The sequence below is a fragment of the Mobula birostris genome, chromosome 5, assembly GCF_030028105.1.
Source record: "Mobula birostris isolate sMobBir1 chromosome 5, sMobBir1.hap1, whole genome shotgun sequence".
NCBI classification, from domain to species: Eukaryota; Metazoa; Chordata; class Chondrichthyes; order Myliobatiformes; family Myliobatidae; genus Mobula; species Mobula birostris.
The window spans coordinates 18,758,254-18,786,157 of record NC_092374.1 but is presented as its reverse complement, the minus strand read 5'-3'; positions in this window follow the sequence as shown (position 1 = coordinate 18,786,157).

The following is a 27,904-nucleotide window of genomic DNA, read 5'->3' as shown; positions in this document are numbered from 1 at the left end:
ATTCGAGTACAGGAGCAGGGAGGTACTACTGCAGTTGTACAAGGCTTTGGTGAGACCACACCTGGAGTATTGTGTGCAGTTTTGGTCCCCTAATCTGAGGAAAGACATCCTTGCCATAGAGGGAGTACAAAGAAGGTTCACCAGATTGATTCCTGGGATGGCAGGACTTTCATATGAAGAAAGACTGGATGAACTGGGCTTGTACTTGTTGGAATTTAGAAGATTGAGGGGGGATCTGATTGAAATGTATAAGATCCTAAAGGGATTGGACAGGCTAGATGCAGGAAGATTGTTCCCGATGTTGGGGAAGTCCAGAACGAGGGGCCACAGTTTGAGGATAGAGGGGAAGCCTTTCAGGACCGAGATTAGGAAAAACTTCTTCACACAGAGAGTGGTGAATCTGTGGAATTCTCTGCCACAGGAAACAGTTGAGGCCAGTTCATTGGCTATATTTAAGAGGGAGTTAGATATGGCCCTTGTGGCTACGGGGGTCAGGGGGTATGGAGGGAAGGCTGGGGCGGGGTTCTGAGTTGGATGATCAGCCATGATCATAATAATTGGCAGTGCAGGCTCGAAGGGCCGAATGGCCTACTCCTGCACCTATTTTCTATGTTTCTATGAAAGGATCAGCATGGATGTGGACCAGGTACATCCAGAAGGACAGATAGTTAGACAGTGTATACATATCTTGCAAACCCTTCAGTACTTGCATAGACACCTGAAGAGCAGACTATCTGTTGGATGGAAGTGATTGATAGAGGCAGATGCCAAGTTTTTAAGCTAACCTGTGGGAGGTGGTGCTTTAGCACTGCTGGCCCACCACCTCGAGGTAGTCTTGATGATAAGTGGGCCAAAACTCCTGGAAGCAGGTGTCAGATCAACTGATGATCCCACTGGTGATAGCTCAGGACAGTTAACATCTTAGTCCACGTGTATTTTGTAACTCTGGTCTTATATTCCGATGCTTTCTGTCCTGAATGACTGACCCCTTGCTTTGAGTCTTAATTCTCACACTCTAGCTAGGAAAAAGATTGGCTCTTTCTGTACCTTTTCATTCTTTGGAATAATCTGACGTCTATCAATGAAAGCCTGTCTCAACCTTCGAACCTCAAGGTTCACTCCTTCCTTTGCAAATATGTATTATAATATAAACAAAATAAATTATTTTATAATATGGTAGCTCTGTGATTAGTTAAACCTTGCTGCTTAGCTCTCCACTCTAGGCCTTGAAGTCAACTTACACATAGTTACATCTTTCAAGTTCAAAGTCCAAAGTAGATTTACTATCAAAATACATATATGTCGCTAGATACAACACTCTGATGCATTTGCTTGTAGGCATACTGAATATAATCCATGATACAATAATAACCATAATGGAATCAATGAAATTCTGCACCAACTTGGGTGTTCAACCAGTGTGCAAAAGACAAAAAAATTCGAATATAAAAAGAACATAATAATAATAATAATAATAATAATAAATAAGCAAACAATAATGTCAAGAACATGAGATGAAGAGTCCTTGAAAATGAGTCCATAGGTTGTGGGAATATTTCAATAATGGGGCAAATGAAGCTTCTTCAACACAGAACAGTAGAGCACAAGAACAAGCCCTTTTGCCCATTATATCTGCACTAAGCATGATGCAAGATTAAACTAACAATCTCCTACCTGCACATTATTTCTATCCCTCCATTCCCTGCATGTCCATGTGCCTATCTATAATAGCCTCTTAAACAGCACTGTTATGCCTTCTACTACCATCACCATAGCAGCCTGTTCCAGGTGTCTAAATAAAGACTAAAAAAGTAAAGATTGGTTTTATTTGTCAAGTGCACATCAAAACATTGAAACATTTAGTGAAATGTGTCGCATGCATCAATGACCAACAGAGATCAATGATGTGCTGGGGGCGCCTGCAAATGCCACGATGCTTCCAGCATCAACATAGCATGCTCAAGTCCCTCCCCACTAACCTCCCTCCTGGCACTTATCCCTGCAAGTGACAGAAGTGCTACACCTGCCCATTCACCTCCTCCCTCAGCTCCATTCAGGGCCCCAAACAGTCCTTCCAGGAGAGGCAACACTTCACCCTCAAATCTGTTGGGGTCATCTACTCTATCAGGAGTTCCAGGTGCAGCCCCTTCTACATTGGTGACACCCAAGATAGATTGGAGGACCGCTTTGTCGAGCACCTCAGCTCCATCCAGGATTTCCTGGTGGCCAATCATTTTAATTCCAATCCCTTTTCGCATTTCAGCATGCCGGTCTAAGGCCTCTTCTATTGCTGCTCAGGCTAGAGGAGCAGCACCTCCTATTCCATCCTGCTAGCCTCCAGCTTGATGGGATGAACATCAAATTTTCCATATTCCAACAACTTTTCCCACTCCTCAATCCCTCTTTGTCCATTCCCCACTCTGGCCCTTCTCTTACCTCTTCTCACCTGCATATCACCTACCCATGGTCCTCTCCTCATTCCCTTTCTCCCCTGGTCCACTCTCCTCTCCTATTAGATTCCTTTTTCTTCAGCCTTTTACATTTTCCACCTATCACCTCCCAGCTTTTTTACTTCATTCCCACTCCCCCATCCACCTGGCCACCTCTCACCTTCTACCTTGAGCATATTCCCCTTCCCCATCTTCTCATTCTTGCTTCTTGCCCATACGTTTCCTGTCCTGATGAAGTGTCGCAGCCCGAAACCTCAACTATTCTTTTCATTTCCATAGATGCCGTCTGACCTGCTGAGTTCCTCCAGTATTTTGTCCGTGTTGCTCTGGATTTCCAGCAACCGCAAATTACCAGAGGAAACTCATGCAGTGATGGAGAGAACACACAGACTCCTTACAGATAACGGTTGAAATGGAACCATTTTCCCTGGCTCTGTAAAGTGTTAAGCCACCTGCAACACTTCCATGCTGCCCAACCACTCTCTGTTAAAAAACCTGCCCTACATATCATCTTTAAGCTTTCCCCCACTTATCTTGAATGCATGCCCTCCAGTTCTTGACATTTCTACCTTGGAAAAGAGATTCTGACTATCTACTCTATCCATAGAACAGTACAGCACAGTACAGGTCCTTCGGCCCACAATGTTGTGCCGACCCTTAAACCCTGCCTCCCATACAACCCCCCACCTTAAATTCCTCCATATAATCATATAACTATATAGCAATTACAGCACAGAAACAGGCCATCTTGGTCCTTCTAGTCCGTGCCGAACTCTTACTCTCACCTATACCTGTCTAGTAGTCTCCTATATTTCAATAGTGTATCTGCCTCCGCCACTGACTCAGGCAGTGCATTCCACGCACCAACCACTCTCTGAGTAAAAAACCTTCCTCTAATATCCCCCTTGAACTTCCCACCCCTTACCTTAAAGCCATGTCCTCTTGTATTGAGCAGTGGTGCCCTGGGGAAGAGGCGCAGGCTATCTACTCGATTTATTCCTCTTATTATCTTGTACTCCTCTATCATGTCTCCTCTCATCCTCCTTCTCTCCAGAGAGAAAAGCCCTAGCTCCCTTAACTTCTGATCATAAAGCTTACTCTCTAAACCAGGCAGCATCCTGGTAAATCTCCTCTGTACCCTTTCCAATGCTTCCACATCCTTCCTATAGTGAGGCGACCAGAACTGGACACAGTACGCCAAGTGTGGCCTAACCAGAGTTTTATAGAACTGCAACATTACCCCGCGACTCTTAACCTCTATCCCTCGACTTATGAAAGCTAACACCCCATAAGCTTTCTTAACTACCCTATCTATATGTGAGGCAACTTTCAGGGATCTGTGGACATGTACCCCCAGATCCCTTTGCTCCTCCACACTTCCAAGTATCCTGCCATTTACTTTGTACTCTACCTTGAAGTTTGTCCTTCCAAAGTGTACCACCTCACGCTTCTCCGGATTGAACTCCATCTGCCACTTCTCAGCCCACTTCTGCATCTTATCAATGTCTCTCTGCAATCTTTGACAATCCTCTACACTATCCACAACACCACCAACCTTTGTGTCGTCTGCAAATTTGCCAACCCACCCTTCTACCCACACATCCAGGTCGTTAATAAAAATCATGAAAAGTAGAGGTCCCAGAACCAATCCTTGTGGGACACCACTAGTCACAATCCTCCAATCTGAATGTACTCCCTCCACTACGACCCTCTGCCTTCTGTAGGCAAGCCAATTCTGAATCCACCTGACCAAACTTCCCTGGATCCCATGCCTTCTGACTTTCTGAATAAGCCTACCGTCTGGAACCTTGTCAAATGCCTTACTAAAATCCATGTAGATCACATCCACTGCACTACCCTCATCTATATGCCTGGTCACCTCCTCAAATAACTCTATCAGGCTTGTTAGACACGATCTTCCCTTCACAAAGCCATGCTAACTGTCCTTGATCAGACAATGATTCTCGAAATGCCCACAGATCCTATCTCTAAGAATCTTTTCCAACAGCTTTCCCACCACAGACGTAATGCTCACTGGTCTATAATTACCTGGACTATCCCTACTACCTTTTTCGAACAAGGGGACAACACTCGCCTCCCTCCAATCCTCCGGTACTATTCCCGTGGACAACGAAGACATAAAGATCCTAGCCAGAGGCTCAGCAATCTCTTCCCTCGCCTCGTGGAGCAGCCCAGGGAATATTCCATCAGGCCTCAGGGACTTAACGGTCCTAATGTATTTTAACAACTCCAACACCTCCTCTCCCTTAATATCAACATGCTCCAGAACATCAACCTCACTCGTATTGTCCTCACTAACATCACATTCCCTCTCATTGGTGATTACTGAAGAGAAGTATTCATTGAGGTCCTCGCTCACTTCCACAGCCTCCAGGCACATCTTCCCATCTTTATCACTAATCGGTCCTATCTTCACTCCTGTCATCCTTTTGTTCTTCACATAATTGAAGAATGCCTCGGGGTTTTCCTTTACCCTACTCGCCAAGACCTTCTCATGCCCCCCTCTTGCTCTCCTCAGCCCATTCTTAAGCTCTTTTCTTGCTACCCTATATTCCTCAATAGACCCATCTGATCCTTGTTTCTTAAACCTCATGTGTTCTGCATTCTTCCACCTGACTAGATTCTATGCTTATCATAATTTTGTAAACTACGAAAGAAGCTGCAGAAGGTTGTAAATTTAGACGGCTCCATCTTGGGTACTAAACTACAAAGTACCCAGGACATCTTCCAGGAGTGGTGTCTCAGAAAGGCAGCGTCCATTATTAAGGACATCCAGCACCCAGACATGCCCTTTTCTCACTGTTACCATCAGGTAGGAGGTACACACGCTCAGTGATTCAGGAACAGCTTCTTCCCCTCTGCCATCCGATTCCTAAGTGGACATTGAACCCGTGAACGCTACCTCACTTTTTTAATATAGGTTATTTCTGCTTTTTGCACAATTTTTAATCTATTCAATATACATATACAGTAATTTATTTATTTATTATTATTTTTCTTCTTCTATATAATGTATTGCATTGAACTGCTGCTGCTAAGTTTACAAATTTCATGACATATGCCAGTGATAATAAACCTGATTCTGATTCAGGCCCAACCCCTCTCACCCCCTTAGACTCCAGTGCTTCAGAGAAAAGAAGCCAAGTTTAGCTAGAGCCTCCTTCTATCTCATACTGCCGAATTCAGGCAGCATCCTGGTAAAAAGTGCTGTGGTTAATCGCAGAGAGAGATGGGAAAGTCAGATTATGCCTGAGACAGGTAGAAGGATCCATTGGGAGCGGAGCCTCAACTTATATGGACGAAATGAGACTGCAGTTATGATAGCCAAATGGACCACAGTGCTGTGGTACAGAGGAGCATTTAAGTTGGGGGAGTGACAATGAAATACTAGTGGTGGAGGACAATATAGTCAGGGGTGTATGGACACTTTTCTTGGCCACAGTGACCATATCCTGGAGACAAGAGACAAATATCTGGAATCTGGAGCTATTAACGAACTGCTAAAGGAAAAACATTGGTTCAGGCAGCATCTGTAGAGGTAAATGGGTAGTTGACATTTTGGATCGAGACCTGAAGAATGCCATGAAGGCTGCCCAGGGCCAAATTAAAGGACATCTCCTTGGAGCTGAAGTGGGAGGGGAAAGGTTCAGTCACAGAGGTCCCTCCAGCTGCTCACTTCCTTGTTCCAACTTTCAACAACTGCAGTTTTGTGTCTTTAATCTCTCCTGCAACCTGTTCTACCACAAAGCTCCCTTGTTCCACCCCCCCACCACCGTTTCTCTGCATCTTCATTTTACCTGTACCTGTCTCCACAGATGGTGCTTGACCTGCTGAATACTCACACCTAACTCATAATGTTAGCATTCATTTTGAGAATACCAGAACATAAAAGCAAGGATGTAATACTGAAACTTTATAAGACTTTATAAGACATTGGTCAGTTATTGTGAGCAGTTTTGAGCCCTTCATCTAAGAAAGAATGTGCTAGAATTGGAGAGGATCTAGGTCGGTTTATGAGAATGACTCCAGGAAAATATTACAGCAGTGCTCAGGCAGGACAGATTAGAGGGCTTGTCTACTGAGTCCTTGTGGGTGGAGCTGAGAAACAGGAAAGGTGTGGCCACATTAGTGGGATTGTATTACAGACCACCCAATAGTCAAAGAGAATTGGAAGTGCAAATCTGCAGAGAGATAGCAGGCAACTGCAGGAAACATAAAGTTGTGGTGCTAGGGAATTTTAATTTTCCATATATTGATTGGGTCTCCCATACTGTTAGGGGTCTAGATGGTTTAGAGTTTGTAAAATGTGCTCAGGAAAGTTTTCTAAATCAATATATAGAGGGACCAACTAGAGGGGATGCAATATTGGATCTCCTGTTAGGAAACGAGTTAGGACAAGTGACAGAAGTCTGTGTAGGGGAGCACTTTGGTTCCAGTGATCATAACACCATTAGTTTCAACTTGATCATGGACAAGGATAGATCTGGTCCTAGGGTTGAGGTTCTTAACTGGAAGAAGGCCAAATTTGAAGAAATGAGAAAGGATCTAAAAAGCGTGGATTGGGACAGGTTGTTCTCTGGCATGGGTGTGATCGGTAGGTGGGAAGCCTTCATAGCAGAAATTTTGAGAGTGCAGAATTTGTATGTTCCTGTCAGGATTAAAGGCAAGGTGAATAGGAATAAGAAACCTTGGTTCTCAAAGGATATTGCAACTCTGATAAAGAAGAAGAGGGATTTGTATAACATGTATAGGAAGCAGGGAGTAAATAAGGTGCTTGAGGAGTATAAGAGGTGCAAGAAAATACTTAAGAAAGAAATCAGGAGGGCTAAAAGAAGACATGAGGTTGCCTTGGCAGTCAAAGTGAAGGATAATCCAAAGAGCTTTTATAGGTATATTAAGAGCAAAAGGATTGTAAGGGATAAAATTGGTCCTCTTGAAGATCAGAGTGGTCGGCTATGTGCGGAACCAAAGGAAATGGGGGAGATCTTAAATAGGTTTTTTGCGTCTGTGTTTACTAAGGAAACTGGCATGAAGTCTATGGAATTAAGGGAAACAAGTAGTGAGATCATGGAAACTGTACAGGTCGAAAAGGAGGACGTCCTTGCTGTCTTGAGGAAAATTAAAGTGGATAAATCCCCGGGACCTGACAGGGTGTTCCCTCGGACCTTGAAGGAGACTAGTGTTGAAATTGCGGGGGCCCTGGCAGAAATATTTAAAATGTTGCTGTCTACAGGTGAAGTGCCGGAGGATTGGAGAGTGGCTCATGTTGTTCCGTTGTTTAAAAAAGGATCGAAAAGTAATCCGGGAAATTACAGGCCAGTAAGTTTAATGTCGGTAGTAGGTAAGTTATTGGAGGGAGTACTAAGAGACAGAATCTACAAGCATTTGGATAGACTGGGACTTATTAGGGAGAGTCAACATGGCTTTGTGCGCGGTAGGTCATGTTTGACCAATCTATTGGAGTTTTTCGAGGAGGTTACCAGGAAAGTGGATGAAGGGAAGGCAGTGGAAATTGTCTACATGGATTTCAGTAAGGCCTTTGACAAGGTCCCGCATGGGAGGTTAGTTAGGAAAATTCAGTCGCTAGGTATACACGGAGAGGTGGTGAATTGGATTAGACATTGGCTCAATGGAAGAAGCCAAAGAGTGGTGGTAGAGAATTGCTTCTCTGAGTGGAGACCTGTGACTAGTGGTGTGCCACAGGGATCAGTGCTGGGTCCATTATTATTTGTCATCTATATCAATGATCTGGATGATAATGTGGTAAATTGGATCAGCAAGTTTGCTGATGATACAAAGACTGGAGGTGTAGTAGACAGTGAGGAAGGTTTTCAGAGCCCGCAGAGGGACTTGGACCAGCTGGAAAAATGGGCTAAAAAATGGCAGATGGAGTTTAATACTGACAAGTGTGAGGTATTGCATGTTGGTAGGACAAACCAACGTAGAACATATAGGGTTAATGGTAAGGCACTGAGGAGTGCAGTGGAACAGAGGGATCTGGGAATACAGATACAAAATTCCCTAAAAGTGGCGTCACAGGTAGATAGGGTCGTAAAGAGAGCTTTTGGTACATTGGCCTTTGTTAATCAAAGTATTGAGTATAAGAGCTGGGAGGTTATGATGAGGTTGTATAAGGCATTGGTGAGGCCGAATCTGGAGTATTGTGTTCAGTTTTGGTCACCAAATTACAGGAAGAATATAAGTAAGGTTGAAAGAGTGCAGAGAAGGTTTACAACGCTGTTGCCGGGACCTGAGAAATTCAGTTACAGAGAAAGGTTGAATAGGTTGGGACTTTATTCCCTGGAGCGTAGAAGAATGAGGGGAGATTTGATAGAGGTATATAAAATTATGATGGGTATAGATAGAGTGAACGCTAGCAGGCTTTTTCCACTGAGGCAAGGGGAGAAAAAAACCAGAGGACATGGGTTTAGGGTGAGGGGGGAAAAGTTTAAAGGGAACATTAGGGGGGGCTTCTTCACACAGAGAGTGGTGGGAGTATGGAATGAGCTGCCGGACGAGGTGGCAAATGCGGGTTCTTTTTTTAACATTTAAGAATAAATTGGACAGATACATGGATGGGAGGTGTATGGAGGGATATGGTCCGTGTGCAGGTCAGTGGGACTAGGCAGAAAATGGTTCGGCACAGCCAAGAGGGGCCAAAAAGCCTGTTTATGTGCTGTAGTTTCTATGGTTTCTATGGGTGTATGGACACCTTTCTTGGCCACAGTGACCATATCCTGGAGACACGAGACAAAAATCTGGAATCTGGAGCTATTAACGAACTGCTAAAGGAAAAACATTGGTTCAGGCAGCATCTGTAGAGGTAAATGGGTAGTTGACATTTTGGATCGAGACCTGAAGAATGCCATGAAGGCTGCCCAGGGCCAAATTAAAGGGCATCTCCTTGGAGCTGAAGTGGGAGGGGAAAGGTTCAGTCACAGAGGTCCCTCCAGCTGCTCATTTCCTTGTTCCAACTTTCAACAGCTGCAGTTTTGTGTCTTTAATCTCAACTGCAACCTGTTCTACCACAAAGCTCCCTTGTTCCACCACCCCCCCCCGTTTCTCTGCATCTTCATTTTACCTGTACCTGTCTCCACAGATGGTGCTTGACCTGCTGAATACTCACACCTAACTCATAATGTTAGCATTCATTTTGAGAATACCAGAACATAAAAGTAATAGTGAAACTTTATAAGACATTGATCAGTTATTGTGAGCAGCTTTGAACCCTTCATCTAAGAAAGAATGTGCTAGAATTGGAGGGGATCCAGGTCGGTTTGTGAGAATGACTCCAGGAATTAAAGGGTTAATCTATCAGGAGCATTTGATGATCCTGGGCCTGTACTCACTGGCGTTTAGAAGAATGTGGGAGGATCTCATTGCAACCTATTGAATATTGAAAGGTCTAGATAGAGTGTATGTGGAGAAGATGTTTCCTATAATGGGTGAGTCTGGGACCAGAGGGCACAGCATCAAAATAGAAAGATGTCCCTTTACAACAAAGATGAGCAGGAATTTCCTTAGCTGGAGGGTAGTGAATCTATAGAATCTATTCCCACAGATGGCTGTGGAGGCTAAATCATTGTGTAAATTTAAAGTGGAAGTTGGTAGGTTCTCGATTAAGGGTGTCCAAAGGTTATGGGGAGAACGTAGGAGAATGGGGTGGAGAGTGACAATAAAAAAGCGATGAGAGAAGGTGGAATAGACACACTGGGCTGAATGGCCTAATTCCACTCCTATATCTTATGTATAAAGTGACCGTGGTCCTAAAATCAAATGCTGGGTTACACAATTTCAACCTACAATATGCCTTCATTTACCTAGTCAAAAGCAATTTTCTGCACAGCAATATTTTTAAACATTTGATCTGGAACACCTGCTTTTGGATATTTTTCACAGATGTGGAGCTTTTTGATAATTGAGATGCACCTCAGTTGCATTTCCTTGTCCATTGTGTGAGTTACGTCTTGGAGTGACACCAATAGGCTAGCGAAACATGACATCTCCTTTTCGAGTGAATACTAACTACCCCTTAACAAGTGATGCTTTTCCACATGGCCACACATCACGATGCTCAAAATCATTTCAAAAGACATTTCTGCAACAAATGTCTGATTTTTCCAGCTGCGTGTTCCTCACCCTGCTTTCAATTCCGCTCCACTGTCCTCGGGTATCTTCCTGGGAAATAGAAATATACCCTTTAACGCTGCACCAATTTAAGTTTATTTCTGTGCCTTGTGAATTTAAATTAACCAAGGGATATTTTATCAATTTAAGTAATGCCTAACCTTATACTGGGTGCTTTCAGTGAGCATATGACTGTGATTGTTTGCCCTATAGCTGTAAAATGTTCATAAACACAAGAGATTGTGTAGACGTAGGGAACCTTGAGCAATGCACACAGAATGCTGGAGGAATTGAGTGAATAGCCAGAGACTATTTCCCAAGGCAGAGATGGCATGCCAGAGGGCGTAATTGAAAGAAGCTATACGGAGGGTGTCAGAGGTACGTTCCTTACATTGAGACGGCGGAAGGGCTTGGAGAAGTGACGCAGAATGTTGTAACATTGGAGCAGCGAGTTGCCGGTCTCTGCTCTCGCTGCCGCAGGAAAGACCTTGCTGGAGAGGGATAGTGTGTCTGAATACCAAAGTGCTGGTTTGTAGAATGTAGTTTTGATGGACTTTGGATCAAGAGCTCTTTGCGGCTTCTACGGTTCTTTGCATGGTGGCGAGCCGGTGCTTCTACTGGCACAGGTGGGGGGAAGAGGGTGTCGATGCTTTCGATGCTCCTTGTGTGAAGGGAGGGGTTTTTGGGGTTTGATGTTTCTATCAGTCATTCTATGGGGTTCCTTGTTTCATGGATGTCCGTGAAGAGTACGAATTTCAGGTTGTATACTGTATACATACTCTGACATTAAATGAACCTCTGAATCTTTTGAACCTTTAGAGAGTGGTGGGTTATGTGAAACACCCTTCCCGGGGTAGTGGCAGATGCAGACATATTAGGGGCACTTAAAAAACTCTTAGACAAGCACATGGATGATAGAAAAATGGAGGGCTATGTAGGAGGGAAGGGTAACATTGATCTTAGAGGAGGTAAAAAATTTGGCACAGTATTGTGGACCAGGGGGGCTATTCTGTAATGGAGAGCCCTTGGTTCGATGTTTTTAACTCACAAGAGTTCCTCAAGCATTTTGTCTGTAAAACGTTCATTGCAATTTTATCTACCATATACTAATTTACAAACCCATTCTGGCTAATATTAGCTGAAACTTCGCAATGGACCACTAAGCCAAAAAAAAAAATGCACCGAAAACAAGAGCAGCCACCTAAATTAGAGGGAAGTGCATTCAGAACCTCGATTACTCCAGGGAGTCGGTGAGTTAAGAAATAAGTGCAAAATAACAACAAAGTTGAAAATACTTGACAGTTCAGGCAACACCTGTAGAAAAAAGGAACAGGAAAAACTGATACAATTTAGAAAATAGGCATATGTACATGAGGAAATAGGATCAAGCCACTTTGCCCTCAAGCCTTCCTGTTCCCGCCCCTCTCCTTCCACATTTCCCAACCATGATTCCTCTCTCCGTGACCTCTTCCCACTCTCAGTCCACAAAAGATGCCCATATCAGAATCAGGTTTATCATCGCTCATATATATCATGAATTTTTTTGTCGTGGCAGCAGTACAGTGTGATACATAAAGTTGCTAAAGTACTGTGCAAAAGTCTTAGGCACTTTAGCTATACATATACTGTATCTGTGTTAAAGACTTTTGCACAGTACTGCATAGAACACAGCAGCTGCTGGAATTCTGGGATAAGGAGAGTGGTGAGATAGCCTAATAGATCAGGCAGCATCTACAGTTAGAAGAAAACTGAGTTACTTCTGGGACAAAATCACAAAAACCAGAAAGGCTACAGCCACTCAGCTGGGTGTGTGGTATCCACATAGACAAAGAAGCCATACTAATGCCCCAGCCTAGAAATCACTCTCCCTTCACTTATCCCTTCTCCCAATCAGCTACCATTATCTGGCCATCAGCACTTTCGTCTACCAGGACCAATCTCAGTCCTCTTGCTTTCTGTTGGTCTCCATTCTGTCATAGAGATTATTCCCATCCCTTACCCTTTCCTGCAAGCTCAAGCAAGCCTGTTTTCAAAATGTCCTGAAAGGTCATCGACATGAAACGTTGACTCTGTTTCTCTCCACCTGACCTGGTGAGTATTAGGAGCAACACGTGCAAAATGCTGGATGATCCCAGTATCTCAGGCAGTATCTAAGTAGGGGAATAAACAGCCAATGTTTTGGGCTGAGATATGTAAGATCTGCTGAATAGCTTTTCCCAGTTTTATCCCAGATTTCCATCTTCTGCAGAATTTTGCTCTTGCAGGAAAAATATAATCAAGGGTCAAAAGATTCCAAGGTTTAAAGATTAATTTTATTATCAAAGTATGTACATAGAATACAACTCTGAGATTTGTCTTCTCCGGATAGCCTTACAATACAGAAAAATGATGGAAGTTATTGAGACCCCCCTCTTTCACAAAATAGAAAAAGAAACAAAACTTAAACACCAAACCTCCCCCCCCCCCCCCCACCCAACCTCTCCCTCGCACAAAAACTAACAGATTGCCCATCTGGCCATGGCAGCGAAAACATCAAACCCCGAACTCCAACTCCTCCAATGCAAAAAAAAATAGCAACAATAACATCAAACACCCAAACACCCCCCCACCCAAAAAAGTAACATATCACCCACCTGCCAATCTGCAATGCTACATTGGTTGAGAAGGGAGAATTTCATGGAGACATAATGGCTTTTAAAAGTGAAATTTGGTAAATAGGATAAACAATACAATTTGGACATGTTCCAATAACTCAAGCTGAAGGAGTCTAACGGTTGAACTTATAAAATAATGAGAGGCACAGATAAAGTGGATTTTCATCACCTTTTATTCCTCAGAGTAGTGGAGTCTAAAATTACAGAACCTAGGTTTAATGTGAAAGGGAAAAGATTTAGAGAAAACCTGATGGGCATTTTTCTCTTTCACATATATGGGGATAGAGAATGAGCTAAGAGAGTAAGTGGTAAAAGCGGGCATAATAACAATGTTTAAAAGATGTTTTGATAGTACATGGATAGAAAAGGTCTAGATGACTATGGGCAAAATGCTGACCAATAGGACTAGTTCAGGAAGACTACTTAGTTGGCATGGAAACTTTGAGCAGAGGGCCTGTTTTCATGTTGTATAACTTTATGATTGGTCCCTATGAGTTGTTATAGCTGGATTGGTAATGGGGATAAGCTCTCAATTATGTGCGCTTCAAATAGCCTCTGACAACCAAGTCCAACTCCTGGCCTTCATGTGTGGCTTAGCTTCTAAGCCCGGTGTAACCATTTTTTCTGACAGGAGAAGGGGCAAAGGCGGGTTACTGGCCCCTTAAAACCAGTCAATTTGGGCAGGTGGGGCTCTTCAGCCATGGTTGGCAGCTTATCTAGGAGAAAGAAAATGCTGATCTCAAACTCAAACCTCCACTGTCTTGTGGCTGTACGCACTCATGGGGAAGTCTTCAGGAGTAAACCCCAAGGAAAAGCCCAGAGTCCCTAAGGCAGTTCTACGTTTAGCTCAACACTAAGTGGCAACTCCTGCGATGCTGCTGGTGCCAAATTGTATTGGTCTCTCCCATTCCTTTGGGTTCATCAGGTTCCTAGAGAGGGGAAGCTTGCTACTTGGGCACAGCTCACTCTACATATTGTACTGCCCTCTCTTGCCTATCTAGATAGCTAGGACATCCATGGTCAACTCTGACCAAAGCAGACGATAAACTTTATGTCTCCAACTTCTAATAATTTCCTCTTATCACTTAATTTGCCAAATCATCTCTTGGATAGTAGGATACTTTTACAAAAGTAGCAAATGCACATTTCTGAGACCTGAAGCTAATTGGTATTGCTTAAAATAATTGGCAGATCATGAAGGGTTTGTAGAGAAAAGGGAACACGGATTTTAAATTAACATTTCAGGTTAATGACCTTACATAAGCACATGGAATGTACATTAAACACAGATGGACACTGTCAGAATTCTACTCAAACTGTTACTCTGAATAATTATTTGTTCAGTCTAATAGCTGACCTCATGCTAGTACCATTTTGTTCCGATGCAAATCTATGTTGAACAATGCTTCACTTGTAAGTCAATGTTGATCTAACAAAGCCATCGTGGTATTAATACTCCTGAACGTTTGCAAAAGCGAAAACAACGCTCAGAAAAATGCCGGTGGAACTCAGCAGATCCAGCAGTACCTAGTGATGGTAATAATCTGTCCATGTTTCGGGCCAAGACCTTTCATCAGTCCTGATGAATAGCTACATTTTAATCATTTGGCCATTAGACGGAGACGTAGCGTAAAGATTTTTACACTTCATGTATATGAAAGATATAAGTAATGAAGTCAATTCAGTTCACATAGCAGCCTGAAATGTTGTCTCGTACACTCAGCCATTAGTGGTATCTTTAGCAGTGCGAGGTCGTGGCCGAGGGACGGGTATGGTGTTCAGTCTCTGTTGCCGAATGTCGCCGAGGAGTGGATTATATTTGATACCAACCAGGAGAAAGGAGGGGGTGTGAATGAAATTTAGATATTGTTTGAACATAGAACGTAGAACATTAACGTACAGAACATGTCCTTCAGCCCACGATGTTGTGCCGACCTTTTAACCTGATCTAAGTTCAATCTAACCAATTCACGCCAACATAGCTCTCCATTTTTCTATCGTTCATGCGCCTGTATAGGAGTTTCTTACTTGGCGAGCTTGCGCTCCTTGGGTGAAGATGTGAAGCTTCCTCTTAAATCAGAAATATTACAATGAAGTTATGTGCTTGCCGGCAAAATGCAGTAATTAAAGATTTTCAGAAATTACATTAGAAAGAAAAGGTTAACGTAATATTCAAAGTTAATTGTGAGTTAAATGGATACAGTACACAGCTGGGATAATTCGGCGACAAGACCATTAGCGGTAACATATGCAACATGTGGATCGACATATTAACGAGGAGCTAAAGATTTCGAAGCGTCAAATCACTACTCAGTAAACGGATAAGTCACCAAAGAAATGGCATTAACCTCTGAAGCTAACTTTTCAAAGCGCTGCACATGTGGACAAGTCAACATTGTGCGCCGCCAGGAAAGCTACCATTGCAACAGATGTGGCACTAAATAGTATCCTTTCATGCAAGACGGGTGACGGTATTTATGAGGGTGTCTCATTCAACCTATATTTTAATGTCCTGTTGCAAACTATTAAAAACACACAAGAAAATGCATGCCTTCAGGGCACATTTTGCTGCGTTCTGTGCATCCACGCTGTTTATTTGGAGAAAAAAAACGTGCTCACGAGAAATTGAGGGGTGCGCCAAAATTCGAAATTTTCCATATTTTGGTAGCTTTTAAAGATGTAAAATACACAGTTATATGGATATAGAATAAAAATGTAAGTCATCAAAATAAAATTGCTTCTTGATTCCGCGCTGATAGCGCTGCACGCCTCATCAATCTGTCACTCCTGCACATCAACTCCCCGGGGCAGAGTTCCACACACGCAAAAACCGCTAGTTCTGGAGGCCCGCCTCCTCTCCTCGATTTTGATTTGCTTGTGACGCCAGAGGTTCGCAGGATGATTGGTCAGACCTACCGTCTGTAAAGGTTTCAGAGCCACGTCCACCTCGCGGCGTGAAGTTCGGTTGCTCTCGCACTTTGCCGGGCAGAAAATGTTGCCAGAGAAGAGAGCGGTCGAAGGGTGCGCTGACTTCAGCCGCAGCATCTCTACAACATCCTTGACTTTCAAACGGTGATCCTGGGACCTGTAATTATCAGTAGAAGGATTTTTTAAAAAAATTATAAAGACATAATTTGCTTGTAAAGGAGATTGAAAAAGAAGGGAAATATCATAAATTTAGTAAAGTACGCTATCCATGGTCCTGAAGACTGGGATATCCAAGCCGGTGAGAAGAACACATTTTGAGGTCTAATATTCGACGTGGACTCTTTAACATAAAGGCAATATGATCGAAGGCAAATGTCACTCAGTAGCTGCTTTATGGGTTTATCTCTGGGGAGTTGCGGTGTTCCTCAGGTAAGAACAAGTTACTTTAGTTAACAGGTTAGTTTATGTTTGAAAAGGTTCCTCGTCCCTTGGCTTTGGGATGTTAAACTGTTGTTTATTGATGTGCAGCCTGTGTTTGAAGCAGTACTTCCGGATATTGTGTCTGAGGATTAAAAAAAATGTCAGGGTTTAAAGACAGTTATTATTGAGAGGGGTGTCCGAAGTTGTACCGTCTTGTCACTGTCTTCATCAACGGGAGCAACCAATGAAACCTAAAATGTGAAGCAACTAAAGAAGAGGTTTATTAGATGCACAGACGAACTTACTGTCAATCCTTAAGATGATTGCGTTGATTTCGTGTACGTATTTGCTGTAAGTAAATAACGTAGAAAATAAAGATAACAGAAAGCTGTTAAAGATAATCATGCGCCCTGCAAGTAATTGGTTCGGGAATCAGAGCCACAGGTTGATGCAACAGGAGCACACGCGCAGCGACTGCTTCGGAATCACTGCACTTAGAATTAAGCACATTTTTCTTAGTGTAGTTAATCTCGGCAGTGGCCTAGTAAGCTCTGCGATGGCGAATATCAACGTAGTTACACAACCATCCCTCTTTCTAAAAGTAGGATTAAGCAGTGATTTACATCAAAACATTGAACGGAACTACAAAAAAGAATCATTCCCACCCACCGTTGTTTTTGACAATAAATGTTATATTCTACACTTAGGGAGCCCGGTTGTCTGTTTTTTTTTATCTCTGGTGTTCAAACACCGTTTTTATTTACCTATTGCTGTCCCTTTTTAGCACAGTTGTGGTAGCTTGCCTCTCACTGTGCACCAGCTAGTGGCCAGTGCGTTAATTTCATCGACTAACAAATGGCCTCAAATTCTACGTTCTGTATCACGATCGCAGGAAATGCCACGGACCTTCGTTTGCTGGTCTCTAAGTGCAACATGCATTAATTCAGACAGTTTTTGGAATTTAGAGTAATATTTAGCTTATTTGCGAATTGAAATGCATTTGGCATTGATCTGACTGACGACCCATAAAGAGAATCTTCGTTCCAGGTGTCTGCAAGGATTTGCTTGGGAGAAGCTCCGGCACCACATTCCCCGAATTTACTTTGCAAAGAGCAAACCTACAAACAAAAATATTGTGTGCTTTATGAAGGGAGTTAAATTATAACCTGGACTGCTAAATATGGTTTAATGAGCAATTTGTGAATTATCTCTGATAATCGAACGATTCAAATAAATTCCCTAACTTACTGAAGAGGGGAAATGATTATAACGGAAATAGATTTAGCGTTGGGCAAATAAATTAGGGAAGTTTAAAGGTTAGATAAGAGAAAAGATCATTCAACAGTACGGCTGTTATTTACCATACCTCATGAAAATTGTCTGCATTTGCTCCTCTGGCACGTTATATGACTCAGGTATTTGCAACTTGTGTTGTGGCAGTCATTTCATAATTCTATATATTTGCCACTAAAAGTATTATTGTAGCTTACAAAGATAACTCTTCTGTAAGTTGTATTTTCTTAATGGCAGGTCTGAAATATATAAGGTGGTGGCACTTTCATAAGTGACATTACATGACTGTTGAATGGTTTATCCCGTGTAGTCCAATTGTGCCAATCTTGCAAACGGGTCATGAGCATAAGGGCCCTGGTGATCTGGAAACACATATGTAGACATCAATCATATTTTTTAAAAGGTGTCAATTAATAGATGAAATTAACTTGATTTAGTTCAATTTCTCACTGGAGCTATTTTGAGCTACAATTCGATTTCTCTTTGGTCAAGGCGCTGAAATTTACTCAGTGCATAGATGTATTTACATCACATACGTTTGACTCATTGTGTCTGTGCCAGCTTTCTGCAAAACTTGCCACGGCTTTTTCTGTCCCATGGCCTTCTCTCACAGTCCAGCAAAACATTTCCCCTTCAGCCATCTTTCTAGCTTCACTTGCTAGTAGGGTTCTGTCAAAATTCCTCAAAGCACACAGTGAGGGGGATGCAAGGAGGATGATACAATGTCAATATATGTAATACTGGACTGAAAGATGTTGATTGCTCCACATTCTTGGAAAGATATTGGGACTTACGTCAAATATTGGATTTCAAAAACAAATGTCAACTGAAATCAAATTAGGAATCAAATATTGAAAGAAATTGTTTAAAGTTCAAAATAATTTTATTATCTTAGTACATATATGTCACCATGTATTTACCTTGAGATTCATTTGTGATAGTGTAACTTACTGTATCTTTTTTGTTTATTATTTCTATAGTAAAATGTAGCATATAATTGTGTGGAAGAAGGGAGGAAGATGTGAGGGTAGGGAGACGTGTCAAATTCCTCTAAAATTTCAGTTATGTTTTTTTTATTTGGTTTGGAGAATCTGATTTTGCACTACTCTGGTCTCTTTTGAACTGGCATACAATGCCTTGAACAGACAGTGGAAGCAGTTCTGTTTATGAAAAGGAATTAGTGGAGGAATATTTCAAAAGGAAAAATGGATTTTTTTTTAATGAGCAGGTGCAACATCAATTTTCTCATCCAAAGAGCCAGTAGAGCCTCAATGGACTGAGTGTCCTCTTTCTTTCTGCATGATTAGATGGCTCACCTGATAATGTTGCTGCACTTGATGTTATTAATCCTAGTTGACTGTATGCTGTAGCATTGGGGTGAAAATCAAATGAAAACATTAAAAACATATATCATCTGACCTTCAAAATGGTTTAAATAAATATTTTTGCATAAAACCCTGCCTTTAATGTCTATTGTAGCTCTCTGTGTTTTAACTGTATGTAGCTTCTTACTGTGGATATCCTGTGCTTTGGTAGACTACGGAATGAATATCTGTGGGTACTCATATGCATTCTGTTCTGGACCAGAAGGAAATAATTCGATGTGATCCAAAGCTTAGTCCTTGCTGATTGCATACCTTTCTATATACTTCTCTGTAGTGCTCTGCCCTGTCCAGCTGAAAGTTGACAGCTGACCATTGGAGAATTTGATAAAAAAATTAATGTAACTGAGGGTGAAATTCATACTTTTCCTTTTAAAGACCATAACAAGTAGGAACAGAACTTAGCCCATCAAGACTACTCTGCTATTCCACCATGAATACTTTATTAGCCCTTTCAACCCTATTCTCCTGCCTTCTCCCCATAACCTTTGACATCCTTATTAATCAAGAACCAATCTCCGCTTTAAATATACCCAATGACCTGGCTTCCATGGCTGTCTGTGTCAATGAATTCTACAGATTCAATACCTTCTGGCTAATGACAGTCCTCCTCATCTCTGTTCAAAAAGAAATCCTTCTATTAAGAAGTAATGCATTATATGTTTTGTGCACTTCAGCCAAAAACATACAACCTAGCTCACAATATATTCTGTGGAGGAATTTGGTCTTCATGTTTTCCTTCTATTATTCATAGTAATTAAGTTCCATCCTTGCTTTGATTTTGATGTATGTTTTCCCTGTATAGCTGAAGTGGTTTGAAGTAAATCAATGCATAATGAGATAATTGAAGATTGTTGTGAAAATGTAAGGTTGGTTTCAGTGAGAAGAAGCATTTACTGAGGTTAATACAAAGTACTTTCAAAAATGCACTGTTTGACTTGTGCACTTTCTGACATTGCTGTTGGCTAAGAGGGCTGGTGCAGCTTGTTTAACTAACATAGCTGCTGGTTAGTGGGAGTTCTGCACTGCCAATGCCAGTCATGTCATACTATATTCCCATGTTTGCGTAATGAGATTAGTTTTATTTGTCATATCTGCAATGAAACAGCAAAATGTGCAGTGAAATAGATTGTTTTGTATCAAATTAAATCAGCAAGAGTTGTGCAAGGAAGCCTGCAAGTGTTCTAATGTTTCCAGTTGTCATGATATGTGCTGGCAATATTGGAACCCAGGTGGGAGGAAATACAGACTCCGATGTATAGATAACAATAATAATTCCAAAAAGACATCGGTGGCTCAGATGAGCAATGTCATGAGAAGCAACATTCTCAAAACTAGGACCCTGTGATTAGCACTAATCAGGAACTACTTAAATAATACAAGGAACACTGAATCCCTGAGTCTATCAAAATAAACCTGACAAGCTTAACAGAAAGTCGTCGTCGTGGCTGTCCCTCAAGTTCGAAGATGGTGGTCTTCATTCTGTTGATCTACGTATGGGTTCTCAAGTGGCTTATGAGTCCAATCTTGGCTTTGAAAGTTCTTCCGCATTCAGGACAGGTAGTTCCAGATGGCAGATCGGGCTTTGGTTGTTGCTGCCTCACTTTCCATTTTCTTCTCTTTTCTTCTACTTCTGCACATCTGTTGGCTTCAAAGGTTGCTGTTCCTTCTTAGATGATGGCTTGCCAGAGTTTCCTGTCCTTGGCATTGGTTTCCCAATTGTTGATGTCGATGTTACATTTCTTCATGTTGGCTTTTAAGATGTCTTTAAATCTCTTCTGTTGTCCGTCTCTTTTACGCTTGCCTTCTTTAAGCTGGGAGTAGAAGATTTGTTTCGGCAGACATTTGTCTTTCATCTGAACAACAGGACCGCTCCATCTTATTTGGTTCTTGATGACGTAGGCTTCAATGCTTGTTGTTTTTGCTTCATTTAGCAGACTGACGTTGGTTCTTCTATCGTCCCAGCTGATATTTAAGATGTTTCGAAGACAGCGTTGATAGAACTTTTCAAGTGCCTTTAGATGTCATTGGTATGTTGTCCAGGTTTCTGATGCATGCAGGAGCACTGGGATTACCACTGCTTTGTACACTAACATATTGTTGTCTGTTCGGATGTCATGATCATGAAAGACTCTTGTTCGGAGACGTCCAAAAGCTGTTCCAGTGCATTTAAGATGATGTTGGATCTCGTCATTAAGGTCGACATCTGTGTAACAGAAAGTACCAGGAGATTGCATTACAAAGAGTGAGTCGCTTGAGAAAAACACAAGGAGCTCTAAACAATTAATGACTGTCATTAAACAACAATTAACCAATTCAGGTGCTGTAAAAACCTTAAGCCCAGTGCTCTCCAGCACCCCACATAGGGCCAAAGAACTCATTACACAAGTACCAACATGGCATGCCCACATGAGGTAATGAGAAGATAGACTAAATCCAGCTCAGACTGAAGCTTAAGAGTATACTAACAGTACCGTATTGGGAATTCCCTTAAATCATAAATAGACTGAGGGCTTTATTCATTAACAGAAATAAAGATTCCCATTTCTCAACCAAATTTTCAGTGATGTTATGCCAATGAAGCTGATGAGCTGCTTAGTCACAATCATAAATTATGTTCAGTCCTTAGCAGATATCAATTAAAGCAGTTGGATGAGCAGAGTTTGTACACATTACCCTCCCCTTTTCGTCTGCACTTTGGGTGCACTGACTAATGAGGGGTGGTGTGTGATGTGGAGATGCTAACTGGAGGCCAGACAGGTGGTAGGCAGGCTGAGACTGTAACTATCACCTGGAGTTTTAGACACTTTGAAGTCCAGGACTTTGCTGCAGGATTCAAAACTTCACTCTGTGGCAGCTTGGCAGTTGGAGAGGATGCAAAATCAGACAGCTTTTATAAGTGATAACAAAATTAAGAACCTGGCTGAGGCTGGATGAGTGAGGACTAGATGTTGATTTGGAGAAGAAAACTTGCTAAAATTTGGGAGAGGTATGGAGGGCTATGGTTCAGGTGCACATTGATGGGACTGGGCAGAATAATATTTGACACAGACTAGATGAGCCGAAGGACCTGTTTCTGTGTTGTAGTGCTCTATGACTTGGTGACTAAAGCTTAACTGTGGGCATGGAACAGCTGTTCATTCCAAGCCTCATAAAAATTCAAGATATATGGTATTGCAGGAAAGATTCTAGCATGGATAAAGTAGTGGCTGATTGGTAGGAGGCAAGGAGTGGGAATCAAGGGAGTCTTTTCTGGTTGGCTGCCAGTGACTAGTGGTATTCCACAGGGGTCTGTGTTGGGACCAATTCTTTTTACATTATATGTCAATGATTTGGATGATGAAATTGATAGCTTTGTTGCAAATGTTTTCAGACAATAGGAAGAGGAGAGGCAGGTAGCTTTGAGGAAGTAGCGAGGTGACAGAAGAACTTTGACAGATTAGGAAAATGGGCAAAGAAATGGCAGATGAAATACAGTGTCAGGAAGTGTATGGTCATGCACTTTGGTAGAAAAAAATGAAAGGGTTGACTATTTTCTAAATAGAGAGAAAATACAAAAAACTGCGGTGCAAGGGTACTTGGGAGCTCTTATGCAGGATTCCCTAAAGGTTAATTTGCAGGTCAGGTCTGTGGTGAGAAAGACAAATGTGATGTCAGCATCCATTTCAAGAGGATTAGAATATAAAAGCAAGGATGAAATGTTGAGACTTTATAAAGTATTTGTGAGGCCTCAGTTGGAATATTGTGTGCAGTTTTGGGCCCTATATCTTAGAAAGGATGTGCTGAAAATGGAGAGGGTTCAAAGAAGGTTCACAAAAAATGATTTCAAGATTGATTGGTTTGTCATATGAAGAGTGTTTAATGTCTCTTGGCCTGTATTGACTAAAATTCAGAAATATGAAGGGTGACCTCATTGGCACCTATTGAATGGTGAAAGGCCTTGATAGAATGGACGTGGAGAGGATGTTTCCTATGATGGGAGAGTATAAGACCAGAGGACACAGTCTCAGAATAGAGGGGCCTTTATTTAGCTTGGAGATGTGGAGGCATTTCGTTAGCCAGAGAGTGGTAAATCTGTTGAGTTCTTTGCCGCAGGCAGCTGTGTAGGCCGAGTTGTTATATATATTTAAGGTAGAGGTTGATACATTCTTGATTTGATGGGCCAAATAGCATAATTCTGCTTCTATATCTTATGGTCTAATGATCTTATACCCTTTTCTGTTGGCAAAGCTACTTCTAGCAGTTTATTTACAAGTAATTATAAAAGCTATAGAGAGTTAATACAGAGAGTATGGATCATGAGCAGGTACCTAATTTATGTCTCACATCCTATTGATGTCATTGGATCTGGCTTTATTCATTATTAGCTTTATTTATCACAAGTACAGCAGAACATTCAGTTATTTGCATCAAATCCATGAGGATTATGTTAGACAGCCCACCAGTGTCACCATATCATGCCACAACTCAGGAACCCTAAACCATACTTCAGAATGTGGGAGAAACCCAGAGCACCTGGAGGAAACCCATGCTATCACAGGCAGATGGTACAAACTCTTTACAGAGAGTGGCAGGAATCGAACCCCGCTCTTACAGCTGACACAGTAAAGCATTGCACTAACTGCTATGCTACCATGCCACCCATTACAGGGTGCAATAATACAGCTGTCCAAATAACCCAACCCGTGGTTGTGTTGACAAGCAGCGTTCACACCAATGGGACACTCAGTGACCCAGTGCCTTGCTTTGTTTATCACGGTTGCATCAACACCAGACAAAGTCCTTTGTATAATCCTCCAGTAATTGATAAGCACCACATCTGAAGCTTATGTTCCAGATACATCTGAAAGCCAATATCAATAAATAGAAAAGTTTGTTTGTCTCTGCTCTCTATTATCCACCTCAGGAATCATCATCATCTTCATGTGTGTGTGTCTTATGACGTGGGCGATCGTGGTCTTTTGACCATGATTGTTCCTGGTAAATTTTTCTAAAGAAGTAGTTTGCCATTGTCTTCTGGGCAATGGGTTTACAATGTGGGTGACACTAGCTGTTATTAGTACTGGTGCTGTAAAGTGTTATGCTAACTGTTAAGCTATTGTGCCACCTAAAATAAGTTTACCATCATCGGTGGTGGGGAAAATGATAGAGTCAGTTACCAAAGATGTGATAACAGCACATTTGGAAAGCGGTGAAATCATCGGACAAAGTCAGCATGGATTTGTGAAAGGAAAATCATGTCTGACGAATCTCATAGAATTTTTTTTGAGGATGTAACTAGTAGAGTGAATAGGGGAGAACCAGTGGATGTGGTATATTTGGATTTTCAAAAGGGTTTTGACAAGGTCCCACACAGGAGATTAGTGTGCAAACTTAAAGCACACGGTATTGGGGGTAAGGTATTGATGTGGATAGAGAATTGGTTGGCAGACTGGAAGCAAAGAGTGGGAATAAACAGGACCTTTTCAGAATGGCAGGCAGTGACTAGTGGGGTACCTCAAGGCTCAGTGCTGGGACCCCAATTGTTTACAATATATATTAATGACTTAGATGAGGGAATTAAATGCAGCAACTCCCAAGTTTGCGGATGACACGAAGCTGGGCGGCAGTGTTAGCTGTGAGGAGGATGCTAAGAGGATGCAGGGTGACTTGGATAGGTTAGGTGAGTGGGCAAATTCATGGCAGATACAATTTAATGTGGATAAATGTGAGGTTATCCACTTTGGTGGCAAAAACAAGAAAACAGATTATTATCTGAATGGTGGCCGATTAGGAAAAGGGGAGGTGCAATGAGACCTGGGTGTCATTATACATCAGTCATTGAAAGTGGGCATGCAGGTACAGCAGGCGGTGAAAAAGGCGAATGGTATGCTGGCATTCATAGCAAGAGGATTCGAGTACATGAGCAAGGAGGTACTACTGCAGTTGTACAAGGCCTTGGTGAGACCACACCTGGAGTATTGTGTGCAGTTTTGGTCCCCTAATCTGAGGAAAGACATTCTTGCCATAGAGGGAGTACAAAGAAGGTTCACCAGATTGATTCCTGGGATGGCAGGACTTTCATATGATGAAAGACTGGATCAACTAGGCTTATACTCGTTGGAATTTAGAAGATTGAGGGGAAACATATAAAATCCTAAAGAAATTGGACAGGCTAAATGCAGGAAGATTGTTCCCCATGTTGGGGAAGTCCAGTACGAGGGGTCACAGTCTGAGGATAAAGGGGAAGCCTTTTAGGACCGAGATTAGGAAAAACTTCTTCACACAGAGAGTGGTGAATCTGTGGAATTCTCTGCCACAGGAAACAGTTGAGGCCAGTTCATTGGTTATATTTAAGAGGGAGTTAGATATGGCCCTTGTGGCTAAAGGGATCAGGGGGTATGGAGGGAAGGCTGGTACAGGGTTCTGAGTTGGATGATCAGCCATGATCATACTGAATGGCGGTGCAGACTCGAAGGGCCGAATGGCCTACTCCTGCACCTATTTTCTATGTTTCTATGTTTCTATCACCATCATGTGCCATGTTGATTTAATGTGGGTGATTCTGGTCTTATTCATGACCATGATTGTTCTAGGCAAATATTTCTAAAGTGGTTTGCCAATGCCTTCTGAGCAGTATCTTTACAACATGGGTGACTCCAGCCATTATCAATACTGTTCAGAGATTGTCTGCCTGGCGTCAGTGGTTGCATAACCAGGACTTGTGATATGCATCAGCTGTTCAGACAACCAGCCACCACCTGCTCCCGTGGCTTCATGTGACCCTGAGTGGGGGGCTAAACAGGTGCTATGCCTTGCCCAAGGGTGAGCTGCAGACAAGCGGAGGGCAGTAGCGGCTTACATATCCCTTGTAGGAATGCATCTTCACCCTGCCACCCGAAATTCAGTAACAAATAGTGAATGGCAATTATGGCCTCCAACTATCTCTTCTTTCAAATTTTATTATCAACACCTAATAACTTTTCAAAGTAGGAATAGACCATTTGGCCTTTCTTTCCTTTTGTTTATTAAAGTCACACTTGATATTTTACCTTAGCACAATATTTTTGCACGAAATAGACATCCCTGGATTCCTTTGATACCCAATATATCAAGATCAATAGAACTTTCTCCATCTCTACTTTGAATATACTCCATCACCAAGCTTCCATTGGCCTCTTGGGTTGAGAATTCCAAATATTCACTGCTATCTGCATAAAGAAATCTCTTATCTCACAGCATGGCCGCAACTCACTAACTGTAACTGTATGTCTTTGGAATGCGGGAGGAATGGAGGAAACCCATGCCATCACTTTAATGACTGATCCCTGGCTCTACTTGATCGAAAAACCATGCCAACATTTAGCTCATTCAAACACATAAGTATTTTGTTGGTTTCGGTGAAAGGTCTCCATTCTTCCATTCAGGATACCACAACACATTTTGTAAATGAAACCCAGAAGATATCATTACGCTAGTTTGTTTCGTTAGTATCTAAGCCAACATTCTTCCTTCAACACATACACCATTCTTCTCTATAGATGCTGCCTGGCCCGCTGAACTCATCCCACTTTTTGTCTGTGTACACGTAGATCAATGTGTGTTAGTCTTTGTGTTAAAGGAAGCATGTTGGCTTAGATACTAAAATTGGTTTATTATTGAGACATACACTGATGTACAGTGCAATACTTGTCTTGTATACCATTTGTACAGGTCAATTCACTACAATGGTGCATTGAAGTAGGACATGGTAAAAACAGTAACAAAGTGCAGAAGAAAGCGTTACAGTTAGGAAGAAACTGCAGTGCAAATAGACGATAAGGTGCGAGGTAGATTGTGAGGTCAAGAGTCCATCTTATCACAAGTAACACTTACAAAATATTTGAGGAACTCAGCAGGACAGACTGCATCTATTGAAAAGAATAAACAGTCGACATTTCGGGCTGAGACCCTTTGTCAGGGGATCTGTTCAATAGTCTTATAACAGAGGGATAGAAGCTGACCATAAACCTGGGGGTACAGGGTATCAAGCTTTTATATCTTCTGCCCAATGGGAGGGGGAGAAGAGAGCATGACTGAGGTGGGTGTGGTCTTTGATTATTTTGATTGCTTTATGGAGACGGTGTGTGGGTGTATATGTATGTGTGCACAGCACCTCAGAAACTGTCCAGCTACCCATGTTCGGGCATCTCTTGTCCTATCTGTAGAAGAGTTTACAATTCTTACACTGGCCTCATGAACCATCACAGGTCTATTAAACCAGACTAGAAGTCAGTCAATCTGCACTATAGCTACAGAAAAGTAGGTGTATGAGTATAGATACTGTATGTGTTGATTTGAGTATCTGTCATCAGAAAGGTCCATGAAACTATAAACACTACTTCACTATTCCTCTTTTGCACTATTTACTTGTTTATTTTTTATAACTTACAGTAATTTTTATGTCTTGCACTGTATTGTGCCACAAAACAATAAATTTGACAACATATAGAAGTGATGATAAAGCTGATTCTGGTTATATGTATCAGTATGTTCATACATACATGTGTGTATGTATCTGCATGTGTTTTGTTTGTGTATGTGTGAGTTTGCACACATACACATGCAGATGTGTACATTTGTGTAATGAGTGTATGGGGTGAATGGGGTG